The sequence below is a fragment of the Octopus bimaculoides genome, chromosome 12 (genome assembly GCF_046866305.1).
Source record: "Octopus bimaculoides isolate indiv1 chromosome 12, ASM4686630v1, whole genome shotgun sequence".
NCBI classification, from domain to species: domain Eukaryota; kingdom Metazoa; phylum Mollusca; class Cephalopoda; order Octopoda; family Octopodidae; genus Octopus; species Octopus bimaculoides.
In genome coordinates, this window is record NC_142939.1 from 12,393,072 (window position 1) to 12,410,571 (window position 17,500).

The window sequence follows — 17,500 nt, forward strand, 5'->3', positions numbered from 1 at the left end:
CCGTTGTTTACGTCTTCGTAACTTAGCTGTTCGGCAAAAGAAACCAATAGAATAAGTACTAGGCTTTCATAGAATAAGTCCTGGAGTCAAATTGTTCGACTAAAGCTGGTGCTCCAGCATGGACACAGTCAAATAACTGAAACAAGTAGAAGAACAGAAGAAGAGTGTAAGTCGGTAATCTGGCAAAATCGTTAAGCACGTCAGAGAAAATACTTAGCGACGTTTATTCTGGTGGTGTGTTTAGAGTTCAAATACTGCCATGATTGATTCTGCCTTCCATTCTTCAGGGGTCAATAAAATAAGTATCACTCAGGTACTGGGATCCATGTAATCAACGAGATTTCGCAAATATAGGGTAAAGAATTCAATCTATTAAATGTTTAGTATTCTAAATATTTAAATTTTACAACTATATGCCACTCAGTGATTAGCATAATATGGAATTTCAAAACCAGATAAAATTATGCATTCAATACTGAAGTTAAGTTTATCCATTATCTGTAGACGTATATTTCGATCGCTTCCTATCGCAAATGTACAGCTGATGGACAATTATAGTTACGATACGAATGAACTGAAACCAAAATTATAATTTTTTTCTTTAAATTGTGTATAATTCATAAATGCATTTGGAAAAAAAATGAAATGAAATGGACGATCAGACAGAACTAAACGATTATGGCAAAGTTTTGTTTTAAATCGTCACCGTCGAAATAAACGAAGCTGGTGGGAATATTCGAGAAGTACTATGCTTTATATTAAACAACGATATCTTTTATTAATGGGTAGTTGATTATGCAGTTAAAAATCACGTTTTGCAACCATTTGCTTTCAGATTCCTTTTGAATTTTTCATAGATTATACAAGCGTCTTCTAAATTTAAGCCACGCTCAGGCACGTGACTTCGCTGTTATTGAACCTAATTCACGGAAACTGAATGGAAGCCCGTCGAACACGCACACACACGGATGTTTCTATGTGGCCTGCTTGTTTGTTGCACCTTGTTTACCATTTTGTCCTTGTTCTTTTGCCACGTCATGTATCCAGTTATGTATCTATATGTACATGTAGATGAACGTATATACATACATGTACATATATATGCATATACTCATATATTGTTTATATATATATATATATATATATATATATATATCCCTTTCCGAATCATACCGACTCATAAGGGCCGGATTCCCGGTTTTCATGGAGTATAAATTCCCCACCTGGATGGGACGACGGTCCTTCTCAGGGTTCCTCATTTTCTCCAGGTGAGTGAACTGGAGCAAAGTGAAATGAGGAGTTTTGCTCAAGAGCACAACGCCTGTCCCGGTCCAAGTATCGAAACCACAATCTTAAGATCATGAGTCCATCACCCTAACCACTAAGTTTTGGGGGAAGGGGAGGAAGGGGAGGAAGGGGAGAAAGGGGAGGAGGGAATGTTCAACATTCAAGAGAGGGATTTTGGGGTAAGTGGAAGAAGGGGAGGAGGGAATGGTCAACATTCCAGAGAGGGGGATTTGGGGGGAAGGGGAGGAAGGGGAGGAAAGGGAGGAGGGAATGTTCAAAATTCCAGACTGACAAAAATATGGGAGTGGTATGACAGTAGTAGAATCTTGGTGGTATCCTCTTAAATGGCCAGGTGACCAGTTGTGGTTGTAATTGTAGTGATTAGAAGTGTTTTGAATAAATTCATGGGTACAGAATTTGATGGACATAGCGGTACGCAAGCCGACTCAAGAAATCTCTGGAGAGACTTTTTATTGATGTACATGAAGAGACCCAGATCGGGTCGAAATATGAGTTACTAGATAGATACACACGCATATACATATAATACATACACACACACACACACACACACACACATACACACACACAACCCCACCATTTACTGACTTATATATATATATATATATATATATATATATATATATATATTAAGTGTATGTATTATATGCATATCCGTGTGTATCTATCTATTAAGCTGTCTATATATCTATATATCTGTATATATATATATATATATATATATATATATATATATATATATATATATATATATATATATATATATATATATATATATATATATATATATATACAGCTAGGGTTTTGTTGTTTACACTTTGTGAAACACTTTGGCGACCCTCACATTATTTTGTATAGAAAAAGCTTAATGCAGAACTTCATACACAAATAGATAATCAGAATACGAATTTTGTTTCAATAAAACAGCTTCTCCCTGTTATTTATTCTGAAACACCTCAAGAATAATTTGGGCGTCCTTTCGAAGTCTGGGTTTGACATTTGAAGACCTGATTTTTTGCAATATATCTGTCTGCTTGTCTCTCCGACTGTCTATACTTCAGTTTATTTCTGCTGTCTTCCATAAAATCCAACATCTGATATAATAATCGAGCAATAGTGCAAACATAGCGCTTTGTTAAGATACCCTGCAAAAAGAGTCATACCAATGGATATACATAACGTTGAGATACATGTACATATATGTCTGTGCGTATGTGTGTATATACAAATACGGCATTGACATATATACTTGCATATTTGCATACATACTACAAACAGAGAAAGAAAGAGAGAGACACTCCCTCCCGTAGACATATATACATGCATACTTATATTCATAAATACATAGAACCATCTGTATATTATTTTGAATGCGATTTAATAATGTAACCCATTGAATATTGTACAGAGCGTATGTTGTCCTTCTTTTATTCCATTGAACATTTCAATAGACTTAACCATACTTCATTATCAAAGTATGAGGATCATAAAATGTGACAGGATGCGGTGTTATATCCATAGGAATTTCGGATTGCTGTTCTGAATGAATTTGAGAAATGGAACTCTAAATTGTGAACCATTTTCTTTTCTTCGAAGTTATTTCAACCTTGTCGAAAATATAAATACATAAATAATAAGAGGCAGACTTCATATGACTAAAGAAATATTCTTGAACAGTTTGATATACAAAATATTTCGCAGCGGGGAATGAAAAGTGTTCACACACTCACAGACACAGACATACACACGCACGCACACAGACACAAACTCACACACAATCATACGCACACTAAATATATATTCATCTATAACTTGATACATATAAGTGTATATATATATATATAAATATATATGTATATATATGTATGTATGTATGTATAAATATATATATATATATATATATATATATATATGTGTGTGTGTGTGTGTGTGTGTGTATATAGACATATGTGAATGCGTATATATATAGACATATATGTATATATATGTATATATATATATATATATATATATATATATATATATATATATATATATATATATATATATATATATATATATATATATATATATATATATATATATATATATATATATATATATATATATATATTTATATATATATATATATATATACATATATTTGTGTAAATGTGTATGAACGTATACATATTCATACACACATACCCATTCGTATATATACACGTACAAAGACATACATATATATGCACAATTGTTATTATATTTACCGTACTATATTTACTATTACGCCTACCATTGCGATGTTGATGCCTTCTCTCGAATTCTTTTCAAATATGTAAGCATATATATTTTTTTTTTCTTGGAGACTACATCAGGCAGAGAAATATGTTGAATTTTTCTCTATGGAATATCTATTCTTTATGCAGAAGCCATCACAAATATTCTTGTGTAATGATGCATTAAAACTTTCATTCGCTTTCTGATTTGGTTGGCAACACATGTGTGAAAGCGAAATGTAAAATAAAAAAAGGAAAGATAAAGAAAAGAAACAGAAAAAAATTAAATAACAATCAAAAAGTTATCAACAAATAATAACATGTAATAATAACTGAAAAAGAAAAAAAAACACAGACACTAAGAAAAAAATACAACAAAATGCGTACATTGATGCATTGATTGTAGTGGTAACAGTTTTTGCTAGCTCCATGAAAAATGACCGTATTTGTCACGATAGAACGAAGGCCTGTTATTGATTGTAAGCAGCACGTTGGGAGAAAACAGCAAAGAATATATGATGGCTTTTAAATACAGATCCAATGAACTCTACCTACACAACCAAATCAATGTTTTGATATTACGAATCTACCCCGTTGTGTAAACAAACATCGTGAAATATGATCTTCCGCGATTGTTTCTTTCGCTCGATCGTTCGATCTTGCCATATTCACAGTATATATTTGTTTTCACTATCCCTTTCTATCTACCTCTCTATCTCTGTATATCTCTCTCTGTTTGTATCTCCCATTCTCCGATTCCCTCTCTCATAATTCCTAGCCCTTCCTACATATATTTTTTTATCTCTGTATATTTCTTTCTCGCTTTCTCATTTCTCCCTCTCCCTTGCTCATTCTGTCTGTCTGCCTGTTTTTCCACTATTTTTTCAAAATTCTTTCTCTCGCTCATTCTGTGAAAATATGGATTCGGAATAATTCCTTTTTTCTCTTCCCGAATTTTTTTACCTTTGTTATTTATCGATTAGCTTATTCAAAACTGAAAAATATTACAATAACTTATGTTCTTTTGTCTTTTCTTTGTACATTAGTTTATGTTTTTATATCTTTATTTATCTGTTATTTGCTTTATCATATTCCAATCAGTTTTGCCATTTTCGGATGGAAAAAGACGAGATTGGGTAATAGCTGTAAGAATTCGTGTGAACATACAACATGAATATTCAGTAGAAAGTTATATTGATATTGTTTGAAAAGTATTTCATTGTTGAAATTTAGGGTGAGTATATGAGTAACAACTGATTTTGTGGGAATTGAACAACATCCATCGGTGATTATAAAACATTTTATGGTGTTGGTGAAATTGCCGATGTATTTCGAATAATAAAGGCATTAATAATATACAACTGCAGCAACGACAACGACGAAGGCAGGAACAAAAAAATATATATATTAGTAATATAAATAATGGTAATGACGTTGTTGCTGCTGATGATGATGATGGTAATGATGTTAATAATAATAATAATAATAATAATAATAATAATAATAATAATAATAATAATAATAATGATAATAATAATAATGATAATAATAATAATAATAATAATAATAATAATAATAATAATAATAATAATAATAATAATAAAAATAAAATTCCTGTATTTTCCGCAAAGCTGCATTCAGACTTGAACAGCACATAGGTGGGTAAAAGAAAAACTGTGTAAAGTACGCAAACAAGATAAATAAAATCCGGGAACAGGGACACTATGTATGTATGTATGTATGTATGTATGTATGTATGTATGTATGCAGGCATGTATGTGTGTGTATGTATGTATGTGTGTGCGTGTGTATGTGAGTATGTATATATGTATCTATGAATCTCTCTCTGAACGGATGAATGTTCAGTTTTTGCTATACGACCTGCAGAGATGATTTATTTGCATGTGCTGTACATTAGCTCACTCCCTCCATCCAAAATCGATATTGCCTACTCTATAGGTGGACAAGCGCGTCATATGCTAGATGTCGAAATGACCGCCGAGCAACGTGAGAGGGAATGTGTTTTGCTCTGGAACACAACACGTATCCTGGTCCGGGAACTGAACCCAAAATCTAGTGACCGAGGGTGCGATACCTTCACTACTAGGTCACGCACCCTTACACACACACGTGCACACACACACAGACAAATACGTATGTATATATGTGCATGTGCCTGTGTCTGTGTGCGTGGGGGGCGTTGAGTCTATGAACGTGTATGTAACGCCGATACTTTGCAGAACTCGATCACTCATTCTTAAAATTTATCCATCGATACGCATACATGCTTACATACAAAAATACATACACACACACACACACACACACACAGAGAAGCACATAGACAGACAGACACACACACAAACACACACAGACAGACACACAGACAAACACAAACAAAAGCACACACACACGCATAAATTTAATTAGTTTTCTTAATTAGTTTTTCGTTACTTTCTTCTCGTTCCGTATTTCGCTTCAGTCTTCTTCGTGTCTTTCGTTTGTTTTTTTTTTTTTTTCTCATTCTCTCCCTGACTAGCGTACTTGTTTATGAAATATATATCAGGTTGAGTGAAGAATTTGTACCGAACTCTTGCAGTGTTTGAAATTGTTTTTAAACATTTTTTTGAAATTGTCTGATAATTCAGACATGGACTTGCCCAAATGCATCAGTAAATTATCATTGATATTATTTTCATCGTTGTTACAATCATCTGAAATGGAATTGTCAAAGTGCGATATTCGAGTAATTTTGCTATTCAACGGACCAGGAGCGTCGTTTGGTGGGCAGGACGAGAGTGTCTACGGGGTGAGTGCAGTTTTGTTGCAAAACTATTTTTCTCGCTATCCGTGCTATTCGAACCTCCAACCACAGCCGCAAAATCCTTCCTTCCTTTCATTTGTCTGTCGATATTGTTGGTGCTTCTCAACAGTTGTTCTTCTCGTGGTGTCATCTCCTCCGAGCTCATGTTTTCGTAATCCATCATTCATTGCAACTGAACCCGGAACCATGTGGTAGGGAAGCAAGCTTCTAACCACACAGCCACGCCTGCGCCTATGTTCCAACACACTGCTTATGCTTTACAGGCTCGTTTCAACATAATGGTTATATAATACTTTGTAATGCCGCCATTCATTTGGTAAAGATTCCGCTAGTATATTCACAAGTATGCTCTAAATGCAGGCAACTTCAAGCACACTTTCTCTTCTCTCCCCTTCACATAGCATATACAAACATACCTGCACACATGAACAACACGCACGTGAGTAGATATATACAGTCAAATGTAACATACAACAAACTACACATATTTACGTAAACAGGTGAAGGAGAAAACAGAGAAACAGAAGAGAGACACGAAATATTAGCAAAATTTAACGAGTAGAGCCATTTAGTAAATCGAATTAATTCGAAATATTATACTAACGAACAAGCCATAAGTTAAAATTAATTTCATTATTATATTGGGAAACTTTGAACTTCGATGCAATAAATATTCGGTGTACCATTGATTTACGAGAAGGATTGGAAGCAGTGACATTTTACCGAATGTTCAACTATCTTCCATTGATTCAATGTCCGGACTTAAATATTCACATTTCCTTCTTAATAATATTCGTATAAAATTTACTTTCATTCCAGTATGCCACAATAATTTCTGTATATTTCTTACTAACATCAAAAGTTCTTCTGAATAAATGTGCGTATGTGTGTGTATGGATAATGCAAGCATTTTTATGTGTGTGTGATTGCTTGTAGTTTTTGGTTCGTGTATTTGAACTGTTCAGAAGTAAGAAAATGAATAACTTTACGAAGTTGTTAAAATACAAATATTGCTGTAATTCATAGCACGTAATGTGACGGAAAGTAATATGTTGTTTCCAACTGATGCGATGGATTATGAAATGATAAAATATTTGTTGTGCAATTGAATGACACACGTAAGTAATTATTAAAGAAATGTAAGATAGCTTCTACATAAAAAAATGAACAAAATATGTATCCAATGAATATTTTTCACGGCTTAAAAGAAAGAGAAGGAGGAGATAGTTTCAAATAATTAAGGAAGTATAATACATTTTACAAATAAATTTTAGTTTCTCAAGATTATCTCCCGTTCTTGTGCTTTTCTTCCTCAATTCCTAAATGGTTTCTGTAAAACAATTTCTTACGTTTATTTCAGTTATATACTGGGGGACATACTTATTATGAGAAATACTGCTTAAGAAAAAGCATTTCCTGTGTAGAAACTCCAATCAGCTGATCGAGCTTCTTCGAACTGGGTGCGATGAAAAAGTGTAATACGACCGAGACATATATTACTGTAGCTGCACCCGAATACAATTGTCGGAATTTTATTTCATTATGAAAATACACACACACAGACAAACATACACACACACACACACACACACACACACCCACACACACACACACACACACACACACAGAGATAGATGTACATATGTGCACACATATATGTATATAGCGTAAAGAGAAAAAAATGATGAATAAAATGTATATATATATGTATATGTACACAAAATGCGTAAAGAAATTCATAAGAAGAACGCATTTATATATATATATATATATATACAGGTGGATGTCGGTATGCACATACCTGTACGTATATATGCATATACTCATTTACTATTTGTTTTAACATGATTGAACGCAGCGTCTTCCAAAATGTAAGTAGTTTTCGTAAACTCATATCCTCCGACGCTACTCTATCTCTTTCTCTTTCCTTCCGCCCCCCCTCGTTCTTCATCTGTACTACTACGTATCTCGCTTTACCCCTCTCGTTCTTCCTCTGTTACTACTACGTATCTCCTTTTCCCCCTCGTATTTCCTCTCTTTCTCTTTTCCTCTCGTTGCTCACCTATTCTTCTACTACCTCCCTCTGTTTCTCCCTCTACCACTCTCTCTCTTCCCTTTACACCGGCATGGTCACATGCTTCCGGTCAATAATCCTTTCCTTCCTTGGCTTTCGCCAAGCAACGCACGCACCACTTTGTCCCTCTCGGGTCCGTGCCTCATCGCGTTCATACACACATATTTTTTCTCGTCTGGCCGTAAAGCCTTTTCTGTTTGTTTTCCTGTCTTGTTTTTTATCCGCCACTACATTCCTCCATGGCTAGATTTAATTTGCGTATACAAATTTAATCTGCGATCCATGGGACGAGCCGTTTTAGCGATGCGTCCTGCCCAAGCTCGTCGAAACGCCGGTGTTAAAACGTGGGTGGCTGATGAAGGAGAATGTTCTCTATGTGGCTTGTGTGTTCTCGTCTACGTTTGTTTGCAATGTCCTGTACCCAGATATGCACCTATACATACAGGTGGATGTCGGTATGCACATACCTGTACGTATATATGCATATACTCGTTTACTATTTGTTTATATATATATATATATATATATATATATATATATATATATATATATATATATATATATATATATATATATATATATATATATATATATATATATATATATATACATATATATATATAATATGAACAATTATTGAAATGGCTTGGTGCAGGTCTGTACCAGAATTGCTAGAAATAAGAGTCAAAATAACTATTAGCCATGAACAGAGCATTTTTCTGTTTACCAGATCAGTTTCTATTCACTGAGAAGTGAAATAGTCTTCTCACAGATCGGCCGGGTGGCTCATTTCGGATAGAATTAATTCTCATCAGCGACGCTACTCTATGGGTAAATACACGCGCGCACGGTGCACGCACATACACACACACTCGTAATAGTTTGCACTATATTACTGAGAAATAACTATATTACGTAACACAGCAAGTCAAACTAATATACAGATTAACTTACGCACACGTAGACATAGAGACGTATATTTATATAAACAGTCAAACAGGCAAACAAGCTGAGACAATTACATAGATAATCAGCCGCCATAATATACTGAGCATAAATATATGAAGATATGTTAGCATTTCAAATATTTAATTTCTGACATTGCTGCATTAAGTACCGCCATTAATATCAAGTTAAATGTATGTAAATCGGAATATATCTTAGTTAATAAGTAAATTTCTGTAATTAACGTTATTCGACCGCGTTCAATACGCGTTAGTGGGTTAGAGGTGATGGTGGCGGTGGCGGTGATGTTTGTGGTTATTATGGTGTTCATGGTAGTGATGACGGTGATGGTGGTGGTGGCGATGACATTCGAATGTTGTAGTCGTTATGATCGTTAGGATGTTTCCGACTTTGCCGTTCCTAGTTTTGGTTGTATCTGTTGGTTAGTTATGTATGTTATTAATAGCGGCGCTGTTATCGTCATATGATGGTTTGCTGACTTTGGTTAACGATATAGATGTGCTCTTCAGCGGTCTTGAGAAAACCGTTGTCGTTTGCGTTCTTTTGTTCTAATGATTGTAACACACTTGTCCTTGTGGCTAAGGACTTTGTTGGTGTCTGACATAGGTAGATAGGTAGTAATGCATGTGTAAACCTTATATAAAGCAAATGCTTTCACGTTAGTCGTTGGCTTCGGCTTCTCATTTCGATCAAGGCGATCATTTTATGATCTTTCCATCAATCCGTGGAAGACCGGGTATTGCTGCTGGTGTATATACATATGTAAACATACATATATGCACACTGACGTATGTGAATGTACGGGTGTGTGTGCACGCGCGTGTGAATGTGTGCGTATATTTGTGTGTGTGTGTTTATGTATATATATATATATTATTTTATTTAAAAGAGTTCCAACTCTGTCTGTTTTTTATGTTTTATTTATATTCTTGAAAAATTAATGTGGGATATACAATATGGAATACATAATATATAATATAAAAATGGATGGTACAATGAAATGAAGTATTGAATGTCTTATTGAATATATGGAATATGTCTTATTGAATATATGAAATATTGAGTGTTCAATATAAAGGATTAAATATATAAAGGCGAATACGTATTTTCAATACCTTGTGGTATTCATCATGGCCTATATCTGACAGACTGTAACAGTGATCTTCTACATGGACCTTCGTTGATCCGAAACATTATAAATAAATTCTGGTATTTAGCCGAGTTTCTTCCTGAGCCAGGAAACCTGTCATGAAAATCATCCATCGTTATTTTTTAGATTATATCGATCCCGACATTATCCTATGTGTTTGTCCCATATTTAAGAATCTAGTGTTTAGGTTAAAGGAGTTCTGATGGTTATTTTTCGCAGTAATAGCATATTGTAAATGATCCCTCTGATTTATAATGTTTTCAGTGTTCTTATATTTTACTTACAGTCAGCAGAGACCATTCTAGTAAAGAACATCCTGCGGTTTTTTTCCCCTACGCGCAGGATTGCATTAGGTAATGCAGTTTTTTCAAAGACAATTAGATGTAAATTAATGGAAGATTTGGTTAGTGGTTAGTAGTTCAAGCAGGCAGATCAGCAAAAGCGCATAGTATCCCGCCGTAGTTCGAAGACGCCCTGAATAGCAGAGCATTCGTATTTTCTGTGAGTTGCCGCAGATTGAAAAAACGCAGTGTACTACCTTCAAACACAGCGACAGACACACACACACACATATACACACATATACACTCACATACACGCACACACATACGTATATAATATTTTAGTTTTACGAGGTCGATAAACTAAAGTTCACGTAACGTAATGAATTTATTTCATTTGAATCTTTAACCTTCTAACAAGATCTGCAGCCTTGTGTCTACATTAATAATGATGTTTTCGAATATAGTTGTTTTATTTCAATAACTGTCATTTTAAAGTGTTCTCTAACATTTCGGACATATTATTATTAACGTTTATTACTACCATCAAGTCAAATATATGAAGCTATATAATTTCATACTTCATTTTAGAATTTCTCATATTTTAATATGAATAATAAATGATAAAATCTGGAAATAATTAATTATGAAACCGACTAGTATAATTTCGAGAAATTAATATGAAATAAGGAAGGTATTTTTAGACAAACCCGCTTAGACAGAGCGAGAAACATAAGTATGTATGTATGTATGCATGTACGTATGTATGTATGTGTGTATGTATGTGTGTGTGTGTGTGTTTGTGTGTATGTTTATATGTATGTATCTGTGAAATCATTTCCTTTTTCTCTAGATGTAAATATATGCATATGTGTGTGTATGTGTGTGTATAATGTGTGGGAAAAGAGAGAGAGAGAGAGAGAGAGAGAGAGAGAGAGAAAAGGAGAGAGAAAGAGAGAGAGAGTGAGAAAAGCGTATGTTATTAATTCCGACAAATCGTAATAGACAATTTGCAACCTATTACAGACTTTGGTTCAACAAACAAGAAAGATAAATAAAGAAATAAAGAAACAGAGAAATAAATGCAAAGAACACAATTTTATACAACGTTTTTTTCTTTCTTTAATGCCTCCGCCATCACGCATATGTGTACAAACACACTAACGCGTACACACCCAAGCACATACCGACACACACATATATGTGTGTGTATATGTGTATGTGTGTATATATACATTTGAAGCGATTCACAGAAGATGCATTAGGCAGATAAATATCACCATTTCTATGTATGGTATACCGGTGTTATTTTCAGGATTGTTACCAGCTCTTGGAAAGTATGGATGCGAATCGAAATCGGCAGAAGATTCAAAAATACAAAAACAGAAAAAAAGAAAATGGTGGGGGAGAGGAGGGGAGGGATATAACCAACTTCACTAAAACGTCAACAACATCCAAACCGACAAATAATACGACTAACAACATCCAACGGTAGCAAAAACAACGACAAACGCAATAACAACTACAGTTTTAACGACGTCAGGTCAAACAATTTGTATTTACTGTAAACAGCTATTAATGCCATGTTTTCGTCAACCGTTGATTTATGTGCTGAATTGAAAATATTAGTTGATTTGATGATCATGATGAGCTCATTGGTTTCTTCAGTTTTGTGTTTATGTATTTGTTGTGGCTGTTGCTTTTATCGCTGGTGTTAATGTTGTGTGAAACTCGCACGCACACATATATATGACTGTCTATCTGTCTCGCTCACTCTGTATATATATATATATATATATATATATATATATATATATATATATATATAAGTAAAAATATGGGACACTTATTCGGTAGCCATGATAAAACTCCGAGTTTCGGATGCCGGGGTTGGAACCCACGCCAACATCTCTCTTCAGTTGACCGGCCATTGAACAGATGTTGGCGTGGGTTCCCAACTGAAGAGATGTTAGCGCGGGTTCCCACACCGGCATCCGAAACTCGGAGTTTTATCATGTCTACCGAATAAGTGTCACATATTTTTACAGATAAATTCCCGTATTTACATAATATCGAGGTCTCTTTCTGTCTTTTGTTGTCCTTCCTATCAACATATATATATATATATATATATATATATATATATATATATATATATATATATATATATATATATATATATATATATATATATATTTATAAACAATGCCAAAAACGGAACAATAACGTAACAGGCGACAACAAAACATACGGACATTTATACGATGCAATGAAGGGCAGGAAAAAAAAGGACGGGTCATTCAGAGCTTTCTATCTTCAGTCGATATTCAGATCGTCCTTGGAGTTTCGACCGGTTACACTCGAGACTGTTCCAATCTGCTCAGCCCCCAAGAAAATCTACGCTAAGAGCACTAGGTCCTTTGGAAGAAATCAAGTGAATGTATACGAAAACAAAGGCGAAAAAGAAAAACAGTGAAATGGTACACAATTACAAATACAAACAACAGGACATTAACAACAGGTGTCTTTCGACTAAGGACGAATTAAATTAAGCTGGCGTGAATGGAAATGAAGCTTTACGGCAGGAACATAGAAGATGTAAGTAATAGGAAGAAATACGAGAGATGCTGCACGGATGGTAGTCGAAACCAAGAAAGAAAAGTCAGGCTTGGCGGAACACCGGTCACATGGAAAGAGAAGAGAGAGGTAGGGAGCTGAGTGATTGAAGAATTAGGGAGGGACGATAAATAGAGAAAACAAAGGAAAGGGACTGTGAGGTAAAGGAGGGAGAAAGCGATGAGAATTAAGTGAAGGCCAAGAAATGTGAGAGAAGGAGAGCGAGAAAAATAAAAGTGGAAAGACTCAAGAAAGTGTGAAGGGGGTTAAAAGAAAGAGTAAAAGAGTCGTACACAATTTAGATATATACTGGAAAGACGATCTGAATCTCGACTGAAGATAGAGAGCTCCAAATGACCCGCCCTTGTATTTTTCGTGTCCTTTATTGTATCTTCTAACTGTCCGGCTGTTTTGTTGTCACCTGTTACGTATTGTTCCATTATATAATATGTATATATATATATATATATATATATATATATATATATATATATATATATATATATAAGGTTTAGATTTAGATTCAAGATTGAATATGGTACTTACGTGTAGGCACCAGAATATCGTATGGTATGGTATTATACAAAAACCATTCCCAAAAGGATAGGTGATCAAAAAATTATGTATTCTTTCTCCCACTTGGATTTGAAATGTTGCCACAATTATAATATGTCTATTCTACTCTAATTTTCTGCATTTTCGTGCAGCTGAAGATTACTCTTCATATTGCATTTAATGTAATGCTCGCATTACTTAAATAAATGGTGTAGCATGAAACGTGCGTACTGCAATCATCTGTGAAATCCGTGTTGCTTATTTTCATTTTATATATATATATATATATATATATATATATATATATATATATATATATATATATATATATATATATATATATATATATATATATATACATATAGCGGCGTACGTACACTTTTGGTCTCCTGTATGTAAGTATATATATATATATCTAAATTCTGAACGACGCTTTTGCTCTTACTCTTAACCCCTTAACACTGTCTTCGAAGCTTCCATTCTTCTTTTTCTCGCTCACCCTCTCTCACATTTCTTGGCCTTCTCTTCATTCTCATCACCTCCCTATTCTGTTGTCTGAACAAGTGCATGGTGTACCACACACCATGTGTCGACGTGATTGTAGAGCAGCGTGAGATGAAGTGCCTTGCTCAAAAACGCTACGCACCATCCGGTGTAGGAATTGAAACAACGATGTCTCAATCTTCAATGCACCATCATAGCCACGCAAATAGTTATGTATGTTTTAATGGATTTATGTGTTTTATAGATGAGCATATAAACTACAAGCGTTGGTGGGTGAACATTCACTTGTACACATTGATGCATAGCTTTTCTCAAGTATGCCTATGTTGCTACATGATGCATTGCATATACACGAATACACAAATACACGCGCGCGCACTAACACAACCACATATATATGTACTTATATGTATGTATAATATATATTATATATATATATATATATATATATATATATATATATATATATATATATACATATATATATATATATATATATATATATATATATATATATATATATATATATATACATATGTATATATATATATATATATATATTATATATATGTATACTATATATATATTATATATATACATACACATATATATATATATGTATGTATATATATATATATATATATATATATATATATATATATATATATATATATATATATATATATATATATATATATATATATATATATATATATATATATATATATATATATATATATATATCAAGAGAGAGAGACTAGAAAATGTGTGTATATGTACGTATATATTAATGCATCAATGTAGAAACGCACATAGGTGTCTACAGATGTACAGAGAAGTAGAAAAGAAGGAGAAACTGAGATTTACGGAAGGACAGTGAAGCAGAGAAAGATTGATAAAGACGGCAACCATAATTATCTATTTGCGACTGTATGTTCGCCCGTGTGTGTCTTTGCAGAATGGAAAGGTTTTAAATGAGAACGAGAAGAAATAAGTAGTTGGAAGACACAAATATTATTGTTATGCGAACAGGTGTGCAGAATGAGTCCATGTTACAAAAAAATATGGAAAATATAGTCACAGGATGACAGTATTCATTATTCAATGATATCGACAACACTTTCATCAACAAAGACATTACACCAGTGGAGTAAACAACATCCAGATCAAAGAAGATGCTATGAGATTGAAGATTCCGTGTGTATATAATATATTTTCTAGTGCTATTGTGAACAGTGTAATGTTACGAATAAACTAAACTGTACTCAATACTTCGAGTATAAGTATGTGCGTGTGTGTGAGTGTGTGTAGGGGTGTTTATGTGAGTGTGTGTGAGTGTATGTATACATATATACGTATGTATATGTTTATGTAGATATATATACATATATATCTAAATATGCATATATTCATATGTGTATGTATGTATGTATATATATGTATGTTTGTACACACACACACGCACGCACACGCACACACAGAGACACAGACACACAGACACACACACTCACACACACACACACACATATATATATATATGTATATATATATATATATATATATATATATATATATATATATATATATATATATATATATATATATATATATATATATATATATATATATACATATATATAGCTCTTCCTTTCGACACTACTATATTCAAATCTCATGAACGAATCGTGAAATTATAACTCTTATTAATATTAACTGATATTTTTTTCATGAATAGAGCAATATCCTTTGAATTTTCTCCTAGTACTACATTATGGTTGCTTTCATAATCATTTCCGGTCAATCAATCAAGTAATAATTTGTTTTCATGGGAACATTTACCTATTGTTTCCATCATGATATTTAACTGTTATATTGTTTCTGACTAAGTTAATCTTCTTTTTTTGTGTGAGTTTTGTTTCATTAATGTAGTGCAAATCTCGCTATGGAATAAACTATTTGATATAATTGTCATCACAACATTCCTACAGCTTCAACGTTTAAATGAACAGAACCATTGTATTCCTCTATTCTTCTTGCCTGAAATAAGAACATTTAACTTAATCTGTACAGTCTGTCATCTACCTAGAGTAGGGAACATTTCTAAGCGATTTTGAGGATAGTAAAATCGACAATCCGGTTATAAACCAATGAAAACAAACAATTGGCAAATATGTTGTATTGAATCCCTCCCATTTGTAATAAAAGATGATGTGGATACTATTCAATAATATGATCAAGCATTTTTCTGCTTCACTCCTTTAAAATTGTCAAACATTTCTCAAGTATTTGAAAGTACTGGGATGAAATAGCGAATGAGATAGATCTAATATTATATTGTTTAAATCGTTAACAGTGGTAAATTTTGTACGAGCATTGCTTTTCTATTACGTATCTACTTATCGATTTTTAATGATTGTCTTAGAATTTAAGGATCACTCTTCCTATTAGATTATCAAGCGCTGAAATTGACGTATTAATTAGACATCTTTCTAAACATTTATTTTCTTAATTAGATATTTCCGTTGTAAAAAGTTTCTACCTACACAGAATTGGAGATGCGGAAATGGTTCAATTATTTCGGGTTGGTTTAGGTTTAAATGTTGTATGATTGAAGAATTTTGTTTACATGCAGGAATAAAATAGGCGAAATTACTATTTGGACAAAGATAGGAGGGGAGACATTTTTTTTATTTTTCTGACTACACGTTCTTATCTATCTACTTTTTTCACTTGAAAACCAACACGACCCCTCTGTCTAGGTTTGCTGACGACAGGTAAATACCTAGAAACCCGGGTCCGTGCGTATCACGTCAGGTCGAAAATGGGTAGGATGGCTTCCCTTTGCAAATACTAATAGGTCACAGAATGTGTGTCAATAGCCAGCTGGAGGAGGTGTCTTCCTGGGGCTACAAGCCACAGTAGCACCCACCCTTAGTGGTTAGCCACATTCAAGTGGCAAATATG